The sequence below is a fragment of the Meleagris gallopavo genome, chromosome 14 (genome assembly GCF_000146605.3).
Source record: "Meleagris gallopavo isolate NT-WF06-2002-E0010 breed Aviagen turkey brand Nicholas breeding stock chromosome 14, Turkey_5.1, whole genome shotgun sequence".
NCBI classification, from domain to species: Eukaryota; Metazoa; Chordata; class Aves; order Galliformes; family Phasianidae; genus Meleagris; species Meleagris gallopavo.
In genome coordinates, this window is record NC_015024.2 from 5,292,137 (window position 1) to 5,311,319 (window position 19,183).

Sequence of the window (19,183 nt, forward strand, 5' to 3'; positions counted from 1 at the left end):
GGGGGGCGGAGGGGCGAAGGGAGGAGAGGGGGATGGGCCTGCCCTGCCCTGCAGCCCTGGCGTGGTTGAGGTCGATAAGGGACTCGTTGAGCGTCCGAAGCACGGAGGTGTGCGGCGATTTGGTTATAATAGACTTTACCGATTAAAAACGCAACCTGAATCCTCCCCCCAGTTCAAAAATACCAGTGAGGAGGTGTGTGTCACCTCTCAACTTTTACATTATGTATCGCTATATATTGTACTCTCTCTGTGCTGGTTGTGCTACTTAGAGTGTTACTAATAGCTAGGCTAAACAGTGCTTTTGTGATTAAAAGTTATATCCTTCAAATACATCCTATATCCTTTCTATGTAATTCAAGTAGGAAGACTTATTTTCCTGTACTCTTCGTGCCGTAGGTGAAGAAGTGGTGCGTGGACCAAAGTGCAGAAAGAGGTTAAGGAAGCCAGAAAGGGAACTGTGTGGGACGTGAACTCTGCAAGCCAGGTGAATGCAGTGGTGATCGTGGTGTGAGCAGCTTGGAGCCCCTCCAAGGAGCACAGTAAGTAGGTGGATTTTGTCAGCTGGCCTTATGCTGGATTGACCTTTTCCTGTAGTGCTCAGAAGTGCGGTAGGACAGCATGGAAAGAATAGAGAGTGAAGACTTAACCAGCACTGATAGATCTGTAAATATTTAAGTATTCAGAGCCTGAAATGGAATCCAAGAAGCACACATTTCAATTAAGCATTTTTTTTTTTTGCTGTTTTTTGTAAATACCTTGCAAAACACATGCTTTACCACAAGGTACTTATTGGACTTTGTAGTGGAGGACAATATCGTAATGCTCATTTCACTTTGTTGCAGGTATTTTTTGCTGAAAATTTAAAATGAATGGATGATGTATGTAGGAATAATCATTGTTCCATATGATGAAATTTCTGTATTTATTAATTTGATTTTTTAGAAGATTGGACACACCTTAAAGTACTCTGAAAAAAACATTGTATTTTGTAAGTCAAAAGCCAGACTGATACTGCACTCATACCTTGTTGACAGTGTTCACTCACATATATAATTATTTCGCCATATGTTTAGCAGTATCTTTTTACCATTCAGTACATGAGAAAAGTCAAACTCCTTGAATTAATCACTTCTATCATGAATGAATTTGGTTAGATATTCAGTGAGATAAGGGACACAAAGAAGGGAAGAATCATTTTGATTTTAAAGTATTTGAATTCTGATTAGAGAGTTTGGATGCCATTCAGCGGCATAGCTCATATGTTGCCCATTTACAATTTACATTAACAAGTTCACTGATTCTCATCTATTCTAAGCAAGTAAGTTTACACAGGACTTTTTATTTACGTAGGAGTATACTTTTTTCCAGTATTTATTCAGCTATAGTGTGTTAGTTGTCAGACTGTTCCCTGTTCTGTCCTATGGGGATGTGTTGTGCTGGACAGCTCACTTCTCACTGCAGCTTCTGTTTGTATATTGCTCATTTTCTGAATGCACATAATGAAATGGCATGGCTTTAGAGAAGGGCTGAACTTCACAGCTGCAATATAAGTCACTGGGAACTGGGCCCAGAAATACTTACAGTATTAAAAGTTCTGGCAAATCAAGGAACTACACACTACACTGCTCCCCAAAAAAATGATACTTCTTTGTGTACTCTGTCACAGAGTTCATAATCTTCTTTCATAGATGTGTTCTGGAGAAAAGTTCAGAAAAGAAAGACTCAGATATTAGGGAAGGATGGGATAAAATAGCCCGTGATCAAATCAATACCTTACGTTTACAGTCGATTCCAACGTAATTACAGCAGAGTGGCTAAGGAGTAGATAGCCAGTACTTTGCTTTGAATGAGGTGAGAAAAAAGTGCTTCCTAGCTGTTAAAAATTGCTTTTGCAATCTGAGTGTATCTTAATCTGCAGTACCTGATAAGTAACTATTCTGTATAATTGGAAGATTGTTGTTCTTGTATAGTTAGACCTGGGTGACTTAAAATATTTCATAAGCGACATCAACGTGAGCTTAAGACCTGAAGCAATTAAATATCTGACATCAGAAGCTTTCAAAACAATTGTAAGAAGTGCATTATGGAGAAGACATTGATGAGCAACTCTGCAATTTCCATTAGACAGTAAAATTATGAAGTAAGTATTCTACTTACTTAAATTGAAAGTATACATTGTGACACTGCGTTATCATTAGAGACTGTTTTGGAAAAGAATAGGATAGGAGGAAGACTTGCTGCACACTCTGAGAAGTTACTAAACTTGTTGGTTGACAGTATAATTGCTGCAGTGCTTGGGTTTCTTTTTCTGTACTAGTATGGGACTAGTATGGAGTCAGCACATCTTTCTCAGGCTGAAATGGCAGTACAAAGAGTGTAGAAGTAGTTTCATGTGGAACGATGGTTAGCTGGCACATTAGACAATAGGAGCAGGAAGGATGTTTTTGTAATGTGAGATGTTTGTACACTGATATGCATGTAAAAGTAAGCCTGATGAGGAGCAAAAATGGAAATGTTTTTGGTCACAAAGAATGCAATTATTGAATGATGATGGGGAGTACTTTAATGAGCTGTTTGGCTGTGAGAAGGATAAAGGCAAACGGTTATTCTCCAAGCAGCTGAGACTGAGTAGAAGCACGGTGTTTTAAAGAAATTTAAGAGGCAATCAAAATACACTGAGTAAATAACAAAACACCAGGTGCTGATGCAGCTTTTTCACTTGTCTTCTCGAAGAATTGCCTCAGCTCTTCCCCTGTCTCAGATCTCGAGGATATACAATACGTGTCCTGTTTTAGCAGTACAACTGCTTGCAGGGGTTATGTTCAGGAAGGTTGAACCAACTTGATGTGGATACTAAGCATGTATCTGTATGCGTTCCTGGATTCAGGCCTGAGTATCTGCCAAATTCTTATCAAAGAAAACATCAGCTTCAGAAGAAAAAGCTTACTTTAAAAAAAAAGAAAAAAGAAAAAAAGAAAAAAAGCACCTGCCTTTATTTTCAGGCATTTCATATTTTAAAATGTCTGAATAATTTTAAATCTTCCAAAGTAGTTCTAAACAAAACAAACAAAATATCAAGTGTATATCAATATCAATTGCAACTCAAAAGGTTAAATTCTAGCCAAGTAACATAATGAGGTCTGGAAGATTCTATTAAAGTATACTTGTTTAAGCTTAGTATTACTAATTGAGAAGTTTCAACCATATCCTGCATGGATATGTCTGTATGCGTTAACAGTATAGGGCTCTGTGTTGTATGAGCAGATAAATGCATTGTATACAGTCTAATTGTATGGACAGTTTCATGAAACTAGGAAAATCAGATTTCACACAGTAGATCAATGAAAAAAAAATCTGCGCTGTTGCCATTATGAACCTTTCAGATAAATTAAAGTCTGAAGAAAGGCAACCAAGTAATTGTAATTGTAGTATGTTTAATGGAAAGACTGTTCTTTTAAGAGTGTGGATTCTATGGTTGAGAATTCAAGGAGGACACACCAAGCTGAGTAGAAAATGAAAAGGGCAGGTTAATGGAGTTGGAGAAAGAAAGTGGGCTGTTAGCAGTATATTTGTGTGAGAATATCAAAGATATCAGAACCTTTTTCTTCTGGTGTTTTTTGTTTAAGGAGGGTAAAATTATATCCTGCAAAATAGCTGGGAAACATTGGTCAATTTCCTTCCTTCTTATCAGGCCACATCTGATAACACTTGAGCTGCCCTCATTGTGTCTGTTTTACTCATCTGTGCTCTCAAAGTACAGTGTATTTCCTGGCTGACTATTTCTATAGCTTTCACTGCTTTGCTTTCTTCCTGCTTAGTTTGCTATTTGGTTCCATCCTCACATCTGCAGAGCCCTGTAAAATATCTCCATCAAAGAAGCACCAGCCATGGAAGTAAAGTAGTAGTCCTATGCATGAAAATGTACTTAAACAGTCAAGAGAAGAAAAATAGATTGTAACAGACATCCCTTCTTACTATGATAGGAGTGGTGGGAATTAGATCATTGTATTTGAGTGTTTGGTTATAACCAGCCATTATTTCAACTGTATAAAAGGTCTTACCAATGTGAAAATATACACAGCTGCTCAGCCTGAGTGGCAGAACTCACTGAGTATGCATCCATCCTGGTGTCAGAGGTGCACGGCTCAAGTACTTGCCTCTGTTAGGTCTTTGATCTGCTGCTACAGAGATTGAATTGCCAGAAAGTGCATTACATTTCATTACTTTAAAATAGATATCATAGACACAGTATATAAAACAACATTCATTTTTCAATTATTTCTTTATTGCTTTCTCTACTAGTAGAGTTATCATGTTCAATTTACTGTATTAGACTTTTTGTGTCTTCATACGCATATTGAAGATTTTATGAGAACACTCTCAGCCTTGCAACTATTCTCTACAAAACTAATGATGGATTCATAGCAACTGTAAAACTGAATACTTTCATTATTCCTGCCAGTATTTTCTTTCCAAGCTACATCATGAGAAGGTGTTTGGCCAAAGGAAGGCATAAATTCAGGAAATTACTAAAATCAAGGCAGCCAGTTAATAGTAATAAGGAAAGTGTGTTAAATTCCAGCAAAGTTGATTTCTTTCAAATTATTTGGAAGGGACCACTTTTGTTTAGAAGCATCACTTAAATCAGAGCCAAATCTGTCATTTGTTGCTTTAATCTAGTCTGCCCTGGCTGCCATGGGTAGTTTTTAAACATGTACCAGGTAAGTGTGATGGAGTAACAAAGAGAAATGTAGCTCTTTATAAATCTCTATTCCTATTGTATAAAGCCATTTAATAAGCAAGACTTTCCCAGATAGTATAAAACACCAAGAGCTTACTCAATTATTCAGAATGTCTGATAACACTGAGATTATGAAACAGTAACATCAGATAAAAATAAACGTTTTTAACATCGGAGTTTATCTACCTTTCTAATGTAAATTTATGGTTATTAAAGAAGCCTATTTATAGCTCTTTTCAAAGTGTTACATAATAGTGTTTTTTCCATGTGCCTTTATACAGAGATTGAAATCATATTAATGAGCTATTCACTGAACAACTGAATGAATGCATGAGTGATGAGAATTCACAAGAAATAGAAGAGTAACAAACAAACAAAAATCCCAACCTTTGTTTCCCCTTAAATACATCAGGGAAATTTAGGAAATCACAGAAGTCTTAAATCTTGAAAATAATTAGTCAAATGTATAAATAGGCTTATGAATATGTTTAGTGACTTAGGTAATGGCAATAAGGAAAATGAGTTATGATCTTTTCAAGGTTACTTAACTTCATATTATGGTATGTACACCTCAGAAATGTTAAATGGGCAATCAAGTACAATAGTTCTATGTCTTTTTAAATGTTAACACTGTTCCGAACTGTTTTCTTATTTTCTACGCTTTAAACACCAACATGGGACAATTTATTATGCTCCAGCATCTCTTCTGTCTTCCAGCAGAAGTACTTTGGGCAGAAGTCTTTTGACTTTGCTTAACCTAGCACTGGTAATGATTGTGTTATCCAAATGCCTCTTGAACACTGACATGTATGGGGAACAAACCTCTTCTGGGAAGCCTGAAGCATTGTTTGACCACCCTTACGGTGAAGAAATTTTTCCTATTGTCCAGCCTGACAACCTCTACTCACCTAGGACATGCCTTCCAGCCCTTTCATCACCTTTGTTGCCCTCCTCTCAATGTATTCACGTATCTTAAAATCCTTTTTATATTGTGGACCCACAACTGCACACAATGTTCAAAGTGAGGCCATACCTCTAGAGGGCTTCTGTACCTACCTACTCAGCAAGATATTTCTGTATTTTTCCATGCATGCTTGTAGTATATAACATGCATTTCAAATGTAAAATTAGAATTTACTTTCCACTTTAAGGTTCACGTAAGTACAAAAAAAAATCAGGGACTCTTGCTGACCTTGAAGAAACATAACACAATTTCTGTTATTTCAATAATGAGTTCTTCCAAAGAAGATTTAACTTACTGCAGTGGAATGATAGTAGAAAACGCAGGAGGTGCTGCAGTATACACCAGAATACAATATGTTATGTGTGCATTAAAATCTGTATGGCTCTAAGTATGAAGTCTGATTGCACCATCTTGTTCAAATTAGCTCTAAAATCTACAGATTGTACTTCCTGAATCTATGATTGTATGATTCTTTCATATACCCAAGTAAATTTTGGGGTTGCAAGGATATTTCTGTCAAAGTATACTTTTAATGATTTTGCAGGTGAAAAATGCTTGAGGTATTACTGATTGCTTAATGATTCTTCAAACAGCAAGTGAAAGAGTTGCACAGAGATCAGGTGATTTTATTTATTAAGGTATATCCAGCTTCTTTAAGTCTGGACAATAGCTCTTAGAGATGCATAAAATTCTGTATGCAGTAGCCTCTTTTTTTCACAAGTCTCATAACATTCAGTAGCTCTTGCAGGTGCTTGTACTTACTGAAGTTGTCTTCATGTTTTTTGGGGTTTTTTTTCCCCTCTTCTTCAGGTTAGGGATGAAGCTCAACTCATCCTGATTTCTATTGCATCACCATTCTTATGTGGAGAATTTAATTCATTAGGCTGTCAGTTTTCAATTCAGCAGGAGGTTAATATTAGTATGTCCCAAGGATCTGTATTATAGATAGTACTTAATGTATTCATTAATTATCTGGAAAGGCAGAAATGAAGGGTGGAAGAAAAAATGAGGTCAGCAGGATTTGCAGATGACAAAATTATTTAGCGTAAGTCTTTATAAGAAGAGGCTGTGAGGAACTTCATAGAAACAGAAGTAGACAAATTGGCAGCATAATGCTTGATGACAGTCAGACATTGACAAATGTAACCTAGTGCACATAAGAATGAAAATTCTGAACTGCTTGTTTGCATCGTCCTGTTCTAACTTATCAGTCATTCCAAAAGGCAAAAGTAACATCCAGCACAGTATAGAAATCCTCAGTGCTCAGTAGCAGTCAAAATCTACATAAGATAATGTGATAGAAAAAAAAACATAAAACTGATACAATGTGATAGAAAAATATTAGTTCCAATTCAAAGTAAAAATTCACAATACACTAGGGTCATTCCATCCCTCTTAAGATAGGGACATTTCTGAATAATTTGGAAGTCCATCTTCAAGTCTGTTTTCTTTGCAATGTGAGAAGTTGGAAGCCCTTCATTATAACACATGCTGGGTACAGTTGGAATCTGAATAGTGTTTCTCTTCCTTTGCTTTTGTTTAATAAGGCTCAGTGCCATTTAGTGATATTTTCTTGAACAGATTTCTGTTGCTCTATGAAGAAAAGATCTGATCTCTACAAGATTTTATCAGCTCGCTTTTATTCTTATGCGATCACCCTGTGCGCATCAGCATCACTCTTCCATTTTATTTCTCCTAACTAGCTGGCATCTTGGTGATGCTGTTTTTTAAGTTCTTTATAAATGTTCTCTCTTGGGATCCCAGTGACATGTTTGTTTTCTCCTTTTTCCCCCCAGCTTGCTTTTTTTATTGGCTTTGGTTCCTTTTGTGGAAGTTTTCACTATCTCAGATCAGCTCTTTGTATAACAAGTGTATTAATAAGGGGATAAAGAGACAGTTACTTATGAGTTTATTATCATTACACATACTAAGGTTAGGGACGAGGTTAGTTATGATATAAGCAAGAGTAATTCTACAAGACTAGATGGTTTTCTAAGTTGAACTTTGCTCCAGAGTGAAATTAAAGTATTTTGGAACATTTGTTCTTGCTTCTCTCTTGTAAAAAAAAAAAAAAAAAGTGGATGAACTTGGATGAATAATAACTAATCTTATCACTGTCATGTTCTACTTAAAATTTGTAAAACTCTTTAAGTGTCCCAGCTAAGAGCCCCAGAATTGCCACGCTGTCTTAAACTCTATAGCTTGTAGTTACTATTTGTGAATTGTTCTCTCCACATTTTTATGCAGCACTGTTCTAAATTAGGTACAAGAATGGAGAATTTAGCTTTTGTGTTTGTCAAATGAGGTTACTGATAGGTTCCCAGTAGTATGTTGTCTGAAGGCCTATGTTTTTGGCAATACTTGGTGATGAAAAGATTATTTTTCATTAATTTTCATTTCCCAAAGATGATGCCCAAGGAGGCTGTGGATGTCTCATCCCTGGAGGCATTCAAGGCCAGGCTGGATGTGGCTCTGGGCAGCCTGGTCTAATGGCTGGCGACCCTGCACATAGCAGGGGGGGTTGATACTAGATGATCATTGTGGTCCTTTTCAGCCCAGGCCATTCTATGATTCTGTGATCATCTTTGCTCATAACTGACTGTTTTAATTGGTAATATTCAGACTCAAAGCAATTATTTGAATAAAGATTTGTTATTATTTGAATATTTGAACTGTTTGGTTCTAGTTAATTAATAGGACAGGACAGCAGAGAAAGGTACTAAATTATTCACTAGCATTTGGCTAAATTGGAATGAAATGACCTTTTCAAATCGAAAAACACTTGGTAAAAAGCAGACAAAGAAGATTTTTATGTATAAATAATGAAGGACTTTTTTTTTTTTTTTAATTTAGAATTCAAATAAGTAAATAAATAACCCTACTCTTGTGTAGCTCTGTAAAACTGCGTACTTTGTTTTACTGAGTTCTGAATACATTTGACCCTCAAGGAATTTCCTTTCAGATCTGATCTTACATCTGCTTAGTTGTAAGGATTGTAATGCAAACCTACTGAGAAAAATTACACTGAAAGCCCCATAACCATTTTTTCCTTCCAATTTATGTCTGAGTTTCATTTTGCAATGAACTAAGGAGATTAGTTATGCTGCAGAACTATGTGCATGTGCAAGTACTATATTTGCAAAAAATAACATACGCTTCATAATTCAAATATTAAGCAATATCTCAGTCTCTTAACTGTGCCCTTTTCTTAATCCTATATCTTCTTGTATAGGACATAATTTAATTAAAAGCAACTAAATAGAGCTCAAAATATTCTTTCAGTGCAATAACCATCTGTAACGGAACTACATATTTTATTGACTTCCTAAATTCTTTTTAAAAAATTGCATCATTATAATTACAGGCAATTTGCCCCTCAGCAGATTTATGGACGCACTTATTTTGTACACTGCAAGCTCTGTGAATTGTTATACTTAAATTACATATTTTGCTTTAAATTGATCCAGAGATGTGAAATAAACATATCTGAAAAGTGGAAATACAGTCTGGAATTCACAATTGATTGCATTTGCTATAGCAAAATGTTGGCATTTTGCATACAGTGACCTGAGCCCTGCTACAGGCTGCACTTTGTTCCACTGGTATTGGTTGATACACATTCAGTCTAAGATTAGGGATAAAAAACAAAAAGACCCCAAGTTTTTCCCCTTAAAAAGACAAGAAAGGCAAATTTTGAACCGGGTTAACCTACTTTTCTTTCAGTTGGGAATGTAATGAATTGAAAAGCAAAGCATAGGTGCTTTTAACATTTTCAGTACTTAAATGAAAAATTAGAAAATAAAGTCAGTTTTCTTAACGTGTTAGAGACTCTCAGAGACAAAACATCACTCCCCAAAACAGCTTATCTGACCCACAAGCCTAGTTCAGGCTAGTGATCTGAAATTATACCTGGCTATTGATTATAGCTGGTTATATATTTACATGCATTATGCATTTGAATTTAGTTGCAACTTGTTTACTTTTTATCTTAGTGTTGCCCTTTTGCCTAATAAAGAAGCAAATCCCTACCATACTGGCTTACATCAATAATAAACTGCATTAATTGCATTTTAGTTACATTATTACAAATAGATCTCACATCACTTAATAATGCAGTCAAATGGACAGATTTACTTTGCAAACAACTGAAACTTAGCTGTTTGTAATATGTAAGTATTTGGGTTTTGATTAATGAAACAACAGGTTATATATTTGATACTGAGAAGCATAAGGTGTCCAAAGTTTTGTCTTCACATTAAGCTGTTCTTCACCCCCTGCCCCTCCATCCCTGTTCCTTATTTATCCAAACAGTGGGGAAATATGATTATCTAATAATTAACAAAGTGGGTAAACAGTTCAGTGTTCCGAGGCAAACAACCAGAAAGTAGGATCCTTTTCTAGAGAGGTCAAATTAGCATGTATTGTGCCAGAATTAGAAAGGGATAAACAGTACTTATCTTACGTCACAACTAGTCAATCAACTCCTCATGTGCTCCAGGAAGAGGAAAGATGAAGTGCTGTCAAACCCAAAGCATATCACACTTCAGGGATCAATGTGAGTAAATATTATGTACAATTTATTTCATACTGTGAACAACTCACAATCTTCTCTTTCTGAAGTTAGATATTCCCTAGGGAGGTTTCTAATTATCTGTAAGTTGAAAAGTCTGCCAACTCACCTGAAGTCCAAAATGTGCATGAGGTTTTATGGTCATCTCAGTATGCTGGCATCATGCCTGATGATTGGAGCAGTTATATAGTGGAGTAAAAGCCATCAGCAAAATGTATTTGAAAACACAAAGAAGGTACCTCCTCACAGGCTTACTTGTCTTGACAGTTCAAATGAATCAGATATACTGCAACTGTTCAGCTATACTTACAGGGAAAACGGTTTCTAATCTGGATAAATTCCGCAGTGAGCAGGGAATACTGTGTTTCGTGAGGAGGTTAATCTGTTCAAGGGAAAGAAGCCAGCAATGAGTTTTGCTTTCTCCCTCCTGTTTCATTATGCATACGTTCAAATAAATGAGTAATAGGTTGTGAGAAAACAGGCTGTTACAAAACATACAGACAAGTTCAAATAAAAATATGCTAGAATTTAAAACAAAAAAACAACTACGCACAGAAAATGTATGAAGTACCAGAATTAGACTAATTGTAGAAACAAATTTGTGTCCTTTTTCATGTGCATAGTTTTTTAATCTTAAATTACCTGTTCAAGTAGTGCTGGTGTATATTGGGATAAGCCCTTCTGATGAGCTACCCTACACAAGAGCCCAGAATAGGCAACAGTTTTTATTTTGTTTTCTCCTTATTATTGAAGTTTGTACTCTGAAGCCTAATCTCTACTGCACAACTAAAATATAACCTGGAGAAAAATAATTTCCTTTTCTGCCACGTCCACTTCACCTACCAAGGTGCCACTGCTGTGAACTGTCTCCCCAACATTCCTGCAAGCCGGAGTTGTACTACTCGTAATTATAGGAATAGTAGTATTGATGATAGTGTCAATTGCACGAATAAATACCACTTATTTGATATGCCTGGTTTTTATTTGATATGCCTGGTTTTAAGGATGTACTGGACAATTTCCAGCATTACTAGATACAGATTTTGCTCTCATTAATTTTATGCATAAACAGTTCTGTAAGGGAGCCTCAGCCTCAGGCACCCCTCAGAACAGCTTAGTGAACATCTATGATAAGCTTTGGTTTAAGCCATGGAGAACTCAGTTTCAGAGGCAAGGCTGATACTGCTTTCACAAGGGGAAAGCTTGAAAAGCAACAAACTTCACTGCATGTCTTAATTCATCATACTTGAAACAGATGCTTTTTTTCATACATATGAAATTGCAAATATCTACCTGCTCTGCCAGGTTTGAATGAGGGACTTTCTCTCCCTCTCATAGAGGAAGGATGCATGGATTTCACAGAGATCAAGAATTTTAACTGAAGCAATAAAAGAGACGCAGGTGACCATTGTAGCAATTGAACAGACTGACACGATAGGAAAAGGTGTTTCACTAGAAGTGCAATGACAGAAAGATCAGAAGATTCCAGGTTTGCAGGGGAAACTTCACCAAGGGATCTTCAACCAGAGATCCTTCCCCAGTGGCAGTCAGCCCTTCAATGAGGTCTAAGAGCGGTGCAGCCAGGCTCCACCCCTTCCTGTCACACAGCCGAATTGCCTTCACCTGTGCTCCCAGGGCTGACTGGGTTCTTTCCCCAGCTGCTCAATCAGAGGTTCAGGCTGTGACGGAACCATGCAACCGTACAAAACTTACTTTTTAGTTACTCCCTTATTTTTTAGGAACAAATTAATAATTGCTAAATTTGAGAGAGCAACAAATACTCTCATGAGTTTTGCTGATTAGAGAAAAGGAGGACTGAGTGGGAAGAAGAATGGAAATCTGCAGCACGTAACAGGTCAGGGAGCTGGACTGCCTCAGCCATTGTCTTGCTTTGCTTTTTCCCAGCTTTTCTGGTGGCGAAGGAAGTAAGAAAAGCCACCACCACTCCCTGCTGCTACATTTAATCACCACGTGCCACAAATCAAGATGATATAAGCTGCAATTAATGCCATCCTAATATAAGAATGGGTGTAATCACTGTAGCTAAATGAGAAGGCTGCTAATTGTTGGTCATTGACATGCTTCAACAGATGAGCAGCCTATTAGTGTTAGAAATGAGGGAGGTTTATTACTACTATGTTATGTGATCAGCACGTCTTTGTCAAAATAACTTCCTGTGGAATAAAAGTAAGAAATGAGTTGCTCCCTACACAGTAAGAAAAATTTTGTTGGGATAGTTAAAAAACCATGATTTTGCTTTGCTTCAATTATGATAATTAGTCAGATGGTGTGGAAAACAAAAGGGTATTGTGTTTTTCTGAATTTCTCTTTGTGAATGCTATGAAGGATCCCTAACTCTGACACTTTCCAAAAGCAAGTGTTTCTTAAACTAGGACTGGAGCAGGATGTGCTAAGTCTATATTTGTCCCCATGATACTTCTATCATGTCTTTATATACGTAACATGTATATATATAAAATGTTCCTTTGCATATATGGATTTTTTTTTAATTGCTATATGGCTAGGAAATGCTGGGATTTATTTGTTTTTATTGAGGAAAATAAATGCAGATCTTGTCCCAGCTCTGGGAAAGCAGTAGAATTTGCCCCAAGTGGATTTTGTGTAAGTTTTGGATGACAGCTGCTCCAGCCACCCCGCAGAGCACCCCAGAATCATGCCCTACATGCAGAGCTAATGCGGGTGCTCCTTTGGTTCTATATCTCCTTGGTGATAGGGCTTGTCCTTGCCTCAAAGATTTCCAGCTTCCTTAAGGCGTTAAGCTGTTGCAGAGCCTTGTCTGCTTTTTCTAATTTCTGTGAGCAGTATATCCAGTTCTGGATCAATACCAGTAGAGTTCATTTTATAAAAATGTTGCTTGAAGACTGAAAAAGGGAATTTAAGAATACTGTGGGAAGTCTTGTAAGGATTGTTATCAATGTGACAGGAATGTTCTTCACCTTTTTAAAATTAAAGTGAATATCCCTACCATTCTGCTGTATATACCGCTTTGCTTTTGAAAGACTTTGTGTAACAGTTTAGCTTTTTATCAATAACCACAGTTTAGTTAGATGATGTGATGTGGAACAATTAGCTGAGAAGCTGCTTTGCCTTATTCAAATATGTTTTACCATTCCTACATTCTTAGAATCATTGCATCATAACCACTCAGCAACTGAAACATCTGTTTTCTCCTACCAGCCTTAATGTGTTGGACTATATTAGCTACCTAGTTGTTAAAAAAAGTCCTTCAAAATGTTGATATTAATTCATGATGGCTAATATAGTTTGAGTCTGACTATGTTAATTCATCACTAAGCTACACAGTGATATTTGAGAACAAATTAAAAAGGTTCAGTCTACTTATGGAAGATATTCCTATCCAAATGTGTAAACTTTTCATGGTGCCTGGGGAGACTTTATTTGAAGGCCTTTGACTCTGAAATAGAATTTCTGAATAGTTCAGAGCTTTAAAGCCTGGAAAAAGGCTAAGGTATCTAGTGGAGCTGTTGTGTACTTTTTCCTATTTCTGTAGTTCCTTTACTTTTGTTGTCTGTGCTCAAGTAAATATTGACATTGAAATTCCTTTAAGATAGTTCTTGTGGCATTACTTCATTGCAATTTATGAATCTAAAGCTAACACAGAAGTATGAAAATATCGATGTGGTTAATAGATTTGGAAATTGTAGGGGAACTATTATGTCACGGCTGAATTGATGGTAAAGCACCTGGTGAAGGGGGTGGCTGGCTCAGGAAGCACAGGTGCAAGCAGTTCAGATGCTTTCCATATGACTGGAAGGGGTGGACCCTGGGTCTCTCCCTCCCTGGGCCCCTCCCTCCCTCCCTGGGCTCACTTAAGGGCCTGCCTCTGAAGGAAGAATGGCTCTTGGACAAAGGCTACTTGGGGGGAAGGAGTGTTCTATAGCTAGGGACCCTCATGGTTGGTTGGGTGTCAGCTTTTTCCTCTGTGTGATCACTGATATTCCTTTGCCTTGTATTGTGAAGAACTTATCAGAAGCAGGTTTGCTGCTTCCTACGCCCAATACTAATATTTCCAGCATGCCTTGTGTCATGATGATTGTTCTGATGATATATACCTCACGTGCTCCACTGAACTGCTGTCTTCTCTTGAGACTCCAGAGTTCTCTTAATCGTTCCATTTAGTTGTGCTATGATAGTTGTGCTATGAGTATCAGAACATCCATGCTCCTGTTTATGTTTTATGTGCTTGGCTTTAATTTGTAAGTAAAGGACTTACTTAATATTCTGATTATTTTTTCAAGTGATTTCTGGACTAGGGGATCTTCCTAGACTTTATTCTAGTGGCAATGTTTCTCTTCTACTTACTGATATCTTTAGAGATATTCCTTAAACTGCATTTCCTTTTTATTTTTTTTAAATATTTGCTTAAGTACCAATGCGTTGTTACTAGGCAATTATTATAGTAGTGGCATTGAGAAGGTGTAGCAATTGTTACTTGATTAATGAGGAGTGTACATGAGGCCATCAATAACACAAAGTAGTCCTGAAATCTAAAATGTAATCTTTTCTTGGTAGAATACAAAAACTATACTTCTAAGCATTTTGTCAGTGTATGCTATAGTTTTACCACTAGCTGACTACCAGATGCCTGAAAGCATTGCTGTTCAGAGCAATCAGAAAACTGGGAAATACGAGACAGAAATTTGTGTTTCTTATATGTTATACATAGACTAAGTATCAATCATGTTATCAAAGCATTAAAAACTGGTACAGAAAAAATATCAACTAAATGCACTTAGTTGGCCATGTTAATTATTATTCAGAGACAACAGACAACGCGTTATTAACTTCATCGTGATTTTCTTCTGTGTTCCTGCCCACCCTGCGAAGTAGCTTGCTGCACCTCTCAAGGGGCCTATGATTTCTTCTTTGAAAACTTTTGTTGCTTTAGGGATCACCTCATTGTACTCAATACAGCTTTCTCCATTTTGGTACTGACTTGTCGATGTTTACGCTGCATGAAAGTGACTTAAGCCTCAGATTTCTTTCAGTGGTTGGTTTAAGGCTCTAAGCTGAGTCACTCCTGTGAATTTGAAAATGCAATTTAAGGACTTCTTGGAATAAATCTTTGCTGGGATTTGTATCGTCTGAATTCTATTGTAATAGCCTGTGTCTCTCATCATGAAGATATGATTCTGAAGGCATGAAGTGGTGGCTAGTGGTATCATGCTCTATTGTTTTAAAACCAGAGGATTTCAGTTAGATGTAATTCAGCAAAGGAGAAGGACTCAAACAGCAAAGATAAGAATGTGAGAAGAATAATTGTGTCTTTAAGGAGCTTTCAGGCCTTGCATTTCCAGCTGTTCAGTACCACAGTGAGGAAGAGAACTGTATCAGTTTCTGAGCTATAAAAAGCACAGGCCTTTTTCTGCTCTGCTGGATTATCGGAATCAATAATTCCACATTTTCTGCACACTGTGAAAGTAAATGTCTGATCTCAGTCATGTCATCACATGGAAGATCAAAGCCCTCGGGATCAAAGAGATTAAAGAAGCACAGGTTCTCAACATTGGAAAACATTAGATGAGTTTCTCAGAAATTTTAATTAATGAATATCTATTAAAAACAAAAAAGTTTCAGTGAGAATAAATGTCCCATTTCTTTTTGTTTCTTTCCAACCATTTCATCTTATCTGTAGCACACCTATATATATATATATTATTTTTTTTTTAATTGCTACCTGTTTCAAAAGCTTAAACCCAAAATAGTTGACAGTAAATTATTTGTGATGTCTTGTATTTCTGTCTGGAGGGTGTCTTGGCCCTAAAAGAACGGATCCTTTTTTTAAGCATTGAAGCTGAAGCACGGTCTCTGAAGATTGGCACGTTGCTTTTTTTTTTTTTTCTCTCCTCAACAGAGCTCACATTGCCATGACGAGAAATGGGGGAGAGATGTTGGATGTGGCAAATTGCCTCCATCTAGGGGAGGGGATACCTATATGAGTCTGGCCCTGATCAAACTGACTGGGATTATTCCATCTCTTGCATTATTCCAACTCTGAACGTTGCAGTCAGTAACGGGATAGTTTATAGGAAGCTAAAATAGTACTGTAAAGTGCAGTAATTTGCAAATGACCCAAAGGATTAATCACATGCAGATTATGGATAACTGGGTCTGCAGACCTAAGTCTCACGTTATCATGGATTTGCTGTCACTCTTGTCTCTAACTTCATTGTTTTTTAATCTGGAAAAATCCTTGTGTTCCACCATTCATCAATATTAGTCATTTCACCAAAATGAAACATTGTAACTAAAGTCAATTTCTATTTTGTGTGAGCTTGAGGAACTAATGAAGGACTTTTGCTGTCACTTCCAAAAGGAGATCATTTGCCAATTTCTCTCATTCTCCTAAATATGCAACAAATTACATGGACAGATGTAATAAACCAATACAGTTACTGGTGGCCTGACCACGCAGTCTCCTTCCTACAGGACACTATTCAGACACATCTTTCTATTTGCCAAAGTAAGGCTTTGCTAGTAAGTTGGACTCCAGTACCCTGCTTCAAATGAATCTGCACAAGGGGATCCCTTCAAAGAGGCCAATCACATCCATAGCCTGAAAAGAGTTCCTGGGAAGACCAGGATTGTTATGTAAGGGGGAGAAAAAATAAAAATAAAAAAATTTCAATCTGAAGCCACATTATGAAGTATTTCCCTTTGAACTCTTCCCTTCCCAAAGGTGTTTTTTATGGTTTTCAACATGAAATGACTGATCTTCTGGATGACAAAGAGCAAACTAAACAGGCCAACCTTGAGTTAATAAGTTACTGGTTATTTATTATAACAATGATGTGTCTGTGCTTTCAAGTATGCAGCAATTAATAAACTCCCTTACCACTGTTATCCATAATATTGTCAAAACCATTCAAGTTGTACCTTGTCTCTACAGAAGTAGAACTGAACTGGGGTAAAACTTTGTCTTGCAAAAATAGAACTCAGTCTGAAAATAATATCAATACACTGTACAAGCTGGGCTGTAATTGATTTTCTCACTTTTATAATGCATTTGGGGCCTAATTTTTGAAGGATTGAAAAATGAAATTAGAGAAGCTTATGTGTCCATGCTATCTGTAACTATTTTTTAGTTATGTGCTTTTATTCTGGGAGATTTCAGTCATATCCTCAGAGTTTTTGCTGACTTCTGTTTGTTGCCTTGCTTTTGTAACCTGAGAACTGAAGGTTACAACTCAGGGGAACTTCTAAAGGAAATATCTTTCACCAGGAATTATGGAATCAGCTATTCAGTACATTTTGTGAATGTATATGAATTTAAAATGTTCTTGTTTGATTGTGATTTTTTTCAGATCAAAGCATTTCACCTATGCATATTTCAAATAATTTAAAGATTGACTACTTTTAAAATTTTATTTTGTTTTGCAACATAAAACAAACAACAACAACAAAAAAACCCCAAAGATTTGAACTCCATATCTTCCTTGAGAAACTTTTTGAGAGTGAACTGAAAATGTAATCATTTGCTAAGCTCTATTTTGTTTATTTGTTTTTTACAATGCCATAATGTTTCCTAATCCACTTGTCTTGAAAATTCTGCTGGCACAGAATGCTGGATCTCCACGTATGTCTAAAATCCAGAGTGGTCATTTCTGTGTGTATTTTGGGGCTAATTCATAAGGAAGTTTATGATGAGACTGAACAATAATAATAATATTATGCCTGGTATGACTTTAAAAACTGCTACTAGTTTAAGTGACAGTAACAGCACTCATTTCAGTAATGAAGTGTAACTGTTTTCACAGCTGGATGGTTCATTCTCCGGGATGAGGGCTGTGCCCTTGGAGGGCTTGCAGGGCGTTTGTGTCCATGGCTGCAGTTCTGCTGCTGCCAATATTGCTGCAGTATTGACAGTACCAATTGCTGAATGCTCAAACACATGCAGTAATGCAGAGAAACTATAAGGAGTATTTTCTAATTTAGAATATTTTAAATCACATGTCCTGCACAAAAACAGGTGCATGTTACAGGTCGATGGCAAAAATAATCACCCTGCAGGTAGAGTGAAGGGTTATTCTGAACACTGAGAGCGCTTCTGTAAGGTGCCTCCAAGAGAGCACTGCCACTGCTGCAGAAAGAAAAGGGAGCTCTTTGGGGGGCTCACTGTGGTCACTCTGCAGGTGAGAATTGTCTAACTTGCTGGGGCACAGGAGGAAAATGAGAGCAACAAATGCCACCACGAGCCAAAAAAGAGAAGGTTCTTTCATTTGATGTTGTTTGGGTGAAAAAATTAATGGTTGAGTCACCGTTCCATTTTGAGAAGTGTGGGTATCAAAGTTTGGATATGACTGCTAAATGGCAGAATGCACCTGAAGAACGATTTACCACACCAACAAATGAGGAAACCTGTCTGCAAATGTGTTTTTTAATTTAGGAGTTAAATGAAAATGAAATAACGTATTTGGAACTAATGAACCAAACAACACTAGAACTCTAATTAAGCATCCAGCATTAGATGGTTAGGGACAAAGAGTGAAAGGTGGGTATGCTGAACTGACATTGAGGCACACACACAAAGGGCTGGAACAAAATATGTTAATTAAAAGATAATGTCAAAGGGATGGAATGTTTTGTTGGGATGATGGTCTCCTGCTGCTCTGTAAGTGCTGAGATGACATCCAGGCATCCATCAAAATGAAGGCCAGCCGAAGCTGGCAGATTTAGAAAGGCGAGATATTTGTCTGCAGCTTTCACACAGGGGCCTTGCGCTTCCTGAGCGCTGCTGTGCTTTGTGTCTGCTTGACGGATACTGCCGCTATCGATGGGCAGTTTCTCGTGACGGTGCCACTGATGTAGCCGTACAATTGCATAAGAAACGCAGTTTGTACGTCCAGGCAGGCGGGAAGGCCCAACC

The 19,183-nt window shown here is 37.1% G+C and overlaps 1 protein-coding gene across 1 annotated transcript in view; it reads left to right on the top strand.

Moving 5' to 3' along the window:
• Positions 1-465: 465 nt before the first annotated feature.
• HDAC11 (histone deacetylase 11) overlaps positions 466-19,183 on the top strand; it is a 43,624-nt gene continuing 24,906 nt past the window's right edge. Inside the window, exon 1 of the mRNA XM_031555541.1 lies at positions 466-539. The gene's annotated coding sequence lies outside the window, so the exon portion shown is untranslated. The remainder of the gene's footprint in view (positions 540-19,183) is intronic.